We start from the raw sequence: 8,053 nt of genomic DNA on the forward strand, positions 1-8,053 counted from the left end.
ACCTGCTGGATTTCTACCAGCTGAGAGAGACCTGCATGAAGACAGTGACACAGGTGTGATTTTGGAATGAGAAGCAGCTCAGAACCTCCAGTGTCGATATAGAGGTTGGTGACACCGTCAATGTGTTGCAGGTCATCATTGGCTGAATGGGGGAATCACAGCAAAATTCAGTGTTGCTTTGTCATATTTTGGAATTGGATCTCTGCAGTAACATATTTCGATAATACAAACTCTCTTACGGTGAAACACAAACAGCTTAAAGACACCATGAAGTAAACATGACATTGTGGTGTAGTTCTAAGAATGGTCAGAAGAGGCAGTACAGAAGGCAGGAATGAAGGAATCAGTAAAAATCGGTTAAATCAACACAAAGTTAAAGAATTATAGAATAGAATGTGGGGATCCGTTAAAAGGCCATAGCTCATTTCTACTGTGTTCACTGATAAAATCAGTAATCTATGCAGTTAATCGGTTAAATCAGAACACAATTGCAATTCTCTACACATCACAGTATGTTTCACTACAGATAGGGATACAAAGATATACTTTACATCTCTAATTACATTTTCTATAAATACAATTTATAAATGCAGTGAAATAAGCAGGTTTGAACATTACATGCAAAAAAAATCTACAGTATTAGCAATGCTGTGGAAAGGGAAATGCAGACAAATTAAACACAGTAAACATTTTAGGGAAAGGGGCTGAGCTGGACCCAAGGAATGAAATAAAGTCAGAAATCCCTCAACTGAACTTTCCTGCCTCAAGAACCACTTAGCTCACTACTAAACTATACAAATAGTGGGTGGTCCACTCAGTTCTTACTAGTGTTTTTAGACTGTTTTCTTACGGGATGTGAATGCCAAAGCTAAAAATCCCCCTTTCCCAGGCGCAAACAAACACACAGGTTAAACAAGGACTAAACAGCAAACAATTGACCAGATGACAGCAAACAAGGCACCACAGCAATACATACTCCCACAAAACAGAACAGTGAGATGTATGCACTAAGTCTAAATGAACAAAAGTGTCTGTATATCAAAAGCTATGTATCTAGAGTTTGGGTCTACATAATCTCGTGTGATAAAGCAAAAAGTGTCAGAGGGAGAAACAACTGACTGTGTTGATGTGATTGGGTAATGGACAAAAGGAACAGGTGGTGCAATCAGGAGTGTCCACTGATTGGTCCACCTCAGCAGTCAGAAGATGCACTGACGACTGCCAAGTGGGAAACACCAACGAGCACAATCAGGAACATGAGGGACACCTGTGTTTAGGGCAGGAGGGGAAAACATATGTACACATACAGGATACCTGCATGCATAACACAGGTCAATATATAGTGTACACATGCCCTTGATTTTTCTCTGCTTTAGATTGTCATTACAGATGTTCACCAGAGAACTACATTTTGGGTCAAGGGTCACTAGTATCAAGGCTGTGTTCAAACAGGCAGATCATTTCTGACGTTTCATTTTCTTCTTATTCTTATCACATCAGTTACGTATATATAAGGAAACAACTGGAATTGGATAACCTGTGTGAATGAAGCCTGGGTAGTCTAAATCTAAAAATGTAAAACAATTTCAATTCATATTCCAACATAGACTTGAATTGGTCTCACTTTATTCTGGTCTCTGTCTTACCTTGCACCTGAGGCTTTTGTTCCTGGTCTTGCCCCCTCATCGGTCTCTGCCTTGACTAATGATATGCTCCGGTCATGGTCATGGTCTTGACTTGGATTTGTTTTAATTAGTCTCAAACACAACATAGTTGGTTTTCTTCCGTTGTCTGTGTCAGAAGAACCTTTGCCAGTTTTTGTTGAGAAGGTAAAGTGATCTCAAGTATATGAAAACAATTCATTATTTCACACATAGGGAAGTGATCTTTGTGAGTTCCAAGAACACACCCCTGATTTGAAATGCACTTACATTATCTATTTATCCCCAATCTAATCCACCGTCTTTTTGCTGCTTTCTTTTAGCTCAGATATAATTTGGTGTAAAACCAACAAATGTGTATAACAAATTGGAAAGCTATTACAAGAACTGATTTAGAAAATGACACAGTTACAGTAAAATCAATATTATGCAGCAAGAAAAATCTTTAACAACACAACAAATACCACACAGGACAAGTAACAGATACAAGTAGGTAGCTACTATGTGTTGAGGAAGTGGTCATACATGACATAGAAGGTTTCCACATATATAGTTCTGTTTTAATGTTTTCACAGTCTGCTTTTAGATAGTTTTATCATATCTTCTTTTGGAGAATTTTCTCACATATATTAGTTCTCTTTGGAAGAGCTGATCTCAGTCCTCTCAAAAGTGATTTAAAACAGTGTTAATTTACATGGACAGGGTAAGTGTGACGACAGCGCCCTGTGCTGCCTCTCCCCCCTCCCCGCTGGTGTGCAGGCATCAGCAGTCGACGTTGCTGGCTTTCTGACACCACCGCCCATCTCATTAGTTCATCACCAACCTGTTGTCTTGTTTAGCACACACACCTGGAACCCATCTGTGATCATTCCCTCAGTATATTAAGTTTATGTTCCCTCTGCTTCCTTGATCTTTGTAATTGTGTTTTGTTTCAAGCTATGTCAGCTTCCTTCTCATCTACTACCCCGACTGTGGGCTTGTAGAAAATGGATTTATTGCCATTCTTATTTATTCATTATTTTATAGAAGAGTTTTGTACTCTGTATGTTTGATCAACTACACATTCTTCCATTTTCTAATAATTGCGCCAACAGTTGTTACATTCTCACCAAGCTGCTTGCCTATTGTCCTGTAGCCCATCACAGCCTTTTTGCAGGTCTACAATTTTATCCCTGATGTCCTTACACAGCTCTCTGGTCTTGGTCATTGTGGAGAAGTTGGAGTCTGTTTGATTGAATGCGTGGACAGGTGTCTTTTATACAGGTAGCGAGTTCAAACAAATGCAGTTAATACAGGTAATGAGTGGAGAACAGGAGGGCTTCTTAAAGAAAAACTAATATGTCTGTGAGAGACGGAATTCTTATTGGTTGGTAGGTGATGAAATACTTATGTCATGCAATAAAATGCAAATTAATTACTTAAAAATCATACCATAATCATTCTGGATCTTTTTTTTTAGATTCCGTCACTCACAGTTGAAGAGTACCTATGATAAAAAATGACAGACTTCTTTGTAAGTGGGAAAACCTGCAAAATCGGCAGTGTATCAAATACTTGTTGTCCCCACTGTATAGTGTGGTGAACAATGTGACAAATGTGAAAAACAATATTACATTCTTGGTTAATTAAGGAAAATAAAGAATAACAATAATTATGGGTAGAAATACAGGATTTTGTTTCTTTACCTGACTGTTTAATCCTCATTACTTCTATTTCCTTTGTCCACAAAATCTCCACAAAAAATTAATAAGCAATAGAAAAACATGTTTTAATCATTAACAAACAATTATAACTACAGTAACACAACCAGTCAATGTTTGCTTTATAGTGTACACACCATGGAGTCCTAAATGACAAATTTTTCTTGGTGTTTGACTGGTGTCATTGTTAGAGTCCCTCTGTTCTCAGCATCCTCTTGTGTTAGCCACCAAACTACACTGCAGATTAAAGCAATGAGAACCGCAAACCAATCGCTATTCCAAACACTGTCCCTGTGAATAGAAAACATGACAAGATGAGACAAGTACAATTCACAGATTAAAGGGGGAAAGTAATGTCTAGGACATACATTAGTTTTCTGTAAGAAACACACCATGACTTCTTAACCAACCATCATTGGAGACTGGAGGTGTAGTTGGACCTAGACCACAAAAAGACAAATACATCAGCATCACTTGTTCCTGATTTTTATTAATTAATCAACAATGTGAATCTACCCTGTTGTTTGCTCTTTAAGGTTTTAGGCTGGGTGTCATTTTGTGACAACTGCTGATGTAAAATTAGCTTTAAAAATCATGACTGATTGATTACCACTTTCTCACGTTGTAATCTTTATGGAACCATCCTTGATGATGTAGCTGGATGACAGCAAACACCTAACCATGGTGTCATTGTCAGGTAGACGGGGAACTGCCACCGTGGAAGTTATGGTGACAGTAACAGTTCCATTGGGATGGGTGACATTGTCCGTAGTAGAGTTTTCCAAGGCTAATTGCACTGATTCATACCAGGTCACTACTGGAGCAGTTCGTCCCGTGGCAGAGCAGGAGACAGTTAATAAATCAGCAATAGATTAAGTAGATGCATAACACTGGAGTTGGAAAACAAGTTTCAAATAAACTTGTTTATAAAATTAACAGTTATATCTTACCGGTATCTTGTAGACAGTTCCTTCCTCTGATAGATCCATCATGGTAAGTATAGAACAGACACTTGTCACAGCTCTCATCTTCTATATGACATTTCAACACATAATCAATACATGCCCACATGCACGTCCACGTCAAATTTCAGGGATCTCATTTCACTGATTAGCAGCAATGCAACAAGTCATACATTTCAATGTGGTCAACTGCAAGTCAAACATGCCTTTTAAATACAAGGGAAGCATGTCATTTTCTACAGTAAGATAATGTAGTATGTTGAGGACTGACTACCTTGTATCCTGACAATCACCGTCCACAAACATATCAGCATCAGCCAAGTCAGAGCAGAGAGACACATCTTAGTCTACAGGAGTGGCACCAAGTCTCACGTTGGATTATTCATCCAGGTCTCTGTAAGAAATAACCCAACATTTAATAATTATCTTCTGAAAATTATTTATGAACATATTACAATTTAGGCCTAAAACCACTTTTTGCATGTTCTGGGATCCTTGTTGTCCTTGTCTCTTGTAGGGTCAGCTCTGTTTTGTGTCAGTTGCCCTGTCTAGTCAAGTATCCTTCTTTTTTTGTTAATCTCAAACATTTTATTGGTTGTAATATTCTCACTGTAGCATGTTGTGAAAAATGCATGGTTATTAAAAACAGAATCTTAAAAACTGTTGTATATTTACTTACCTTATCAACTACCAGACTAGTTTTGCTGAAGGTTCAGGGTCAGTGCTGTAGTGACCTCACTGGTAGACTGCCAGAGATTGACAAGTGTGACAACTCTCTCTGCACTATAACCCTCTATTCAACATTATAACCCTCAATAACCAAGAACATGACAAAACATTAACAACCAGTAGGGTAGTATTTTAACGCTTCTCACTCACTGCTTACTGAAAATTGAATAGTGATTACACTGCTGTGGTTCAGTAATATTTCAGCACAGGTCTGACAATATCTCTGAACAACAACAACGTTATGTTCATCATGTTTGTCCAATCATGGGTCTTACGCTCCATGATTCACCCTTACATAGAAGCCCATAATGACCTGGTAATGAACACAGCTGTCATGGTTCTTTGATGACCACTAAATTGCACCAGACTCAAGAAAATATTTATACAATCCAACCAGAAGCAACACAAGACTGATTGACGCAAACCGAGTACACATTATAATAGAGACAGTTAAGCCATCGTAACATATGATTCCAGTCTACTGTAAGCACTGTCTGTCTGAGCTGGGGCTTAGAGTTGTACCAGCCAAGCCCAGCCTCATTCAGTGGCTATAAAAACACTTGTGGTTCAGCTCCTGTGTATGGGTTGCCAGGAAAATCACTTGTTTGAACTAAACCAGGTGGAGCCTTACACTGAAGAAAAACACCCCTCCAGATGGTGTCCCTTAGAGCTGATTTGACTGACTTTGATCGTCTCTCAAAATGACTTGGGTTTTTCTGAGTATCATTATATACATTATTACTGGGCCATGCTTGATTCCATATAAAAAGTGTTCCATATATATAACCAGTCCTCCATATACCTTACCCAGGAGGGTGCGTCGTACCCCTCTGGAGCAGCTCAAGTGGCCTTCGTGATCTCGTTGTTCACAGGCAGGGCAACCGCTGTGTGGGAACGGGTGGGCGAGGAGACCCGCAATTACCAGCTGTTCCTGGAGCATTTCCGACGAGTCTGTAACCACCCCCTGGAAGGCGAGGAGACGGGCGAGACGCTGTTAAAATGTATGCAGGGCAACGCTACCGCACCCGATTACTCCATAAAGTTCTGCACACTGGCGGCAAGCAGTGGGTGGAATGATAAGGTACTCCTCACGGTTTATCGAAAGGGCTTGCGCGAGGAGTTACAGCCTGATCTGGCCTGTCAAGATGACGCACTGACTCTACACCAAGTGATAGCTCTCTTTATTCACGTGAATCAAATGGTCCGGGAGAAATAGTCTCAAAGCCTAAATGATCCCATCTAATTTATTCATGACACAACCTGTGATCGTCTTTCAAATGGACTTGGGTTTTTCTGAGTATCATAGTATACATTAATACTGGGCCATGTTAGATACCATATAAAAAAAGTCGATGGCAAAGTCATAAAATACCTTAAAGTAAACTTAATTACCAATGAGGAAGAAAAACCTGTCCTTCCACAGTCTATAAAACCAGAAAAATATCTCAATCAGAGTAGCCTACACTGGTCCTCAAGGAATGAAATGCTGCTGGTTTATTTGTCAGTAAAGTGTAAAAATGTATGTATGATAAAAATATATGATAAAAACTAAACTTTCTGTCTCTATAGCTCTAAAAAACAGAATACCATGAATTCACTAATTGGACTGACTCCATACCAGTCATCACAGAATCTGAAAACATTTCATGATAATTAAAAACTAAATAATAACTACATATCATGACAGGTCCAGGTCAACCAATATATGATTAATTGTAGCCTATATTTAAAAACACTAGAGTTTTTGGAGAATGATTTATTTTCATTTATCCTAGACGTGCCCTAAACATATCCATTTTTAAATCCAGATTAGTGCCTATGACTGAGCAGTTAAACTTAACCACACTGTTTAGCCTTATAGCTTCCTATGTTTTGAATCCCATTTTTAATCTTTATATGTTTTCTTATTGTATTTTTTCTTATTATTATGTTTTCATTTGTTTTGATATTTTCATTTGAGTATTTGTTTTTATGTTATTGTATTTTTCTATATATTTTTTATTTGTAAAGCACATTGAATTGCTTCGATGTATGAATTGTGCTATATAAATAAACTTGTTTGCTATTTCCGTTGTCTATGATGCCAAACATAGTGAGGTACAGAGAATAGTAAATGTGTCTGAAAATAGGAAAGTCTGAATCACTCATTGTAATCGCATATCTTAAGAATAAGGCACTTGTTAATGCAAATAACACTGATTTACATGTCATATTAGTTGGACTAAATGTTTTATTGTTTTTCCACATAATGCACTGCCACCCAGGAATTTAGTCAGATCAGGACATTTGAGGTCACAGTAACTTGAGTGATGACCTCAGCTTTTGCAGGCCCCCAACCTACCTGAGGGAGTCACTAGAAAGCTGTCAGGTCAGCACTGCCACAAGTCCTCCGGTTCCCAGCACACCACGCCCCGTCCCACAGTTTCCCAGTTGCCACGATCATTGTCTCCTGTTTATTGAGTGCACCTGTTACATTTGTTTTTCACCACTATTTAGGAACACCTTTGTCACAGATTAATTGTTGAGGGCATAACCCAGGTCATTCTCTGCCTCAGTTGTTTATCCCGTTGCCTATTCGTGTTTTGTGTTTGCTGAAGTATTCGTTTATTAAAACTTTTCTTTGAGCACTTGCATCCTGAGCCTGCAGCGTCATTTGTTACAGAGTACTCAACCTCTAACATGGATGCAGCCAAAGAAGTTCATCTACCCACGATCCTGCGTTAACAAGGACGGCTGTTGGAACGCCACCAGAGTCAGATGGATCAGTTGGCCCAAGCCATGGATCTACTCATGAGGACCCAACTCTACCCCATCTGGTGAACCCCGAGCTGAACCACAGGACGATTGGTTCCAGAGACCACCCTGGACCGTCAAGAACGGGTAGTCCGGTTAGCTCTACTGGAGAGGTGCAATGGCTCCCCAGAGACTTGAAGGTTTTTTTTTTTGCAGTGCTCCATATACCTTACCCAGGAGGGTTGCGTCGTACCCCTCTGAATCAGAA

At 39.2% G+C, this 8,053-nt stretch overlaps 1 long non-coding RNA gene across 2 annotated transcripts; it reads right to left on the reverse strand.

The window, feature by feature from the left end:
• Positions 1 to 3,575: 3,575 nt before the first annotated feature.
• Positions 3,576 to 6,829, reverse strand: LOC109615296. 2 transcript variants are annotated; one of them, XR_004575128.1, is made up of 6 exons: positions 5,860 to 6,829; positions 4,598 to 4,717; positions 4,312 to 4,392; positions 3,983 to 4,175; positions 3,754 to 3,801; positions 3,576 to 3,652 (listed from the first exon to the last, which is right to left on the reverse strand). It is a non-coding gene; the product is annotated as an uncharacterized LOC109615296 (long non-coding RNA). The 2 variants fall into 2 exon arrangements; XR_004575127.1 differs by having other exon boundaries at positions 3,983 to 4,178.
• Positions 6,830 to 8,053: the final 1,224 nt, after the last annotated feature.

The sequence above is a fragment of the Esox lucius genome, chromosome 22 (genome assembly GCF_011004845.1).
Source record: "Esox lucius isolate fEsoLuc1 chromosome 22, fEsoLuc1.pri, whole genome shotgun sequence".
Classification (NCBI taxonomy): domain Eukaryota; kingdom Metazoa; phylum Chordata; class Actinopteri; order Esociformes; family Esocidae; genus Esox; species Esox lucius.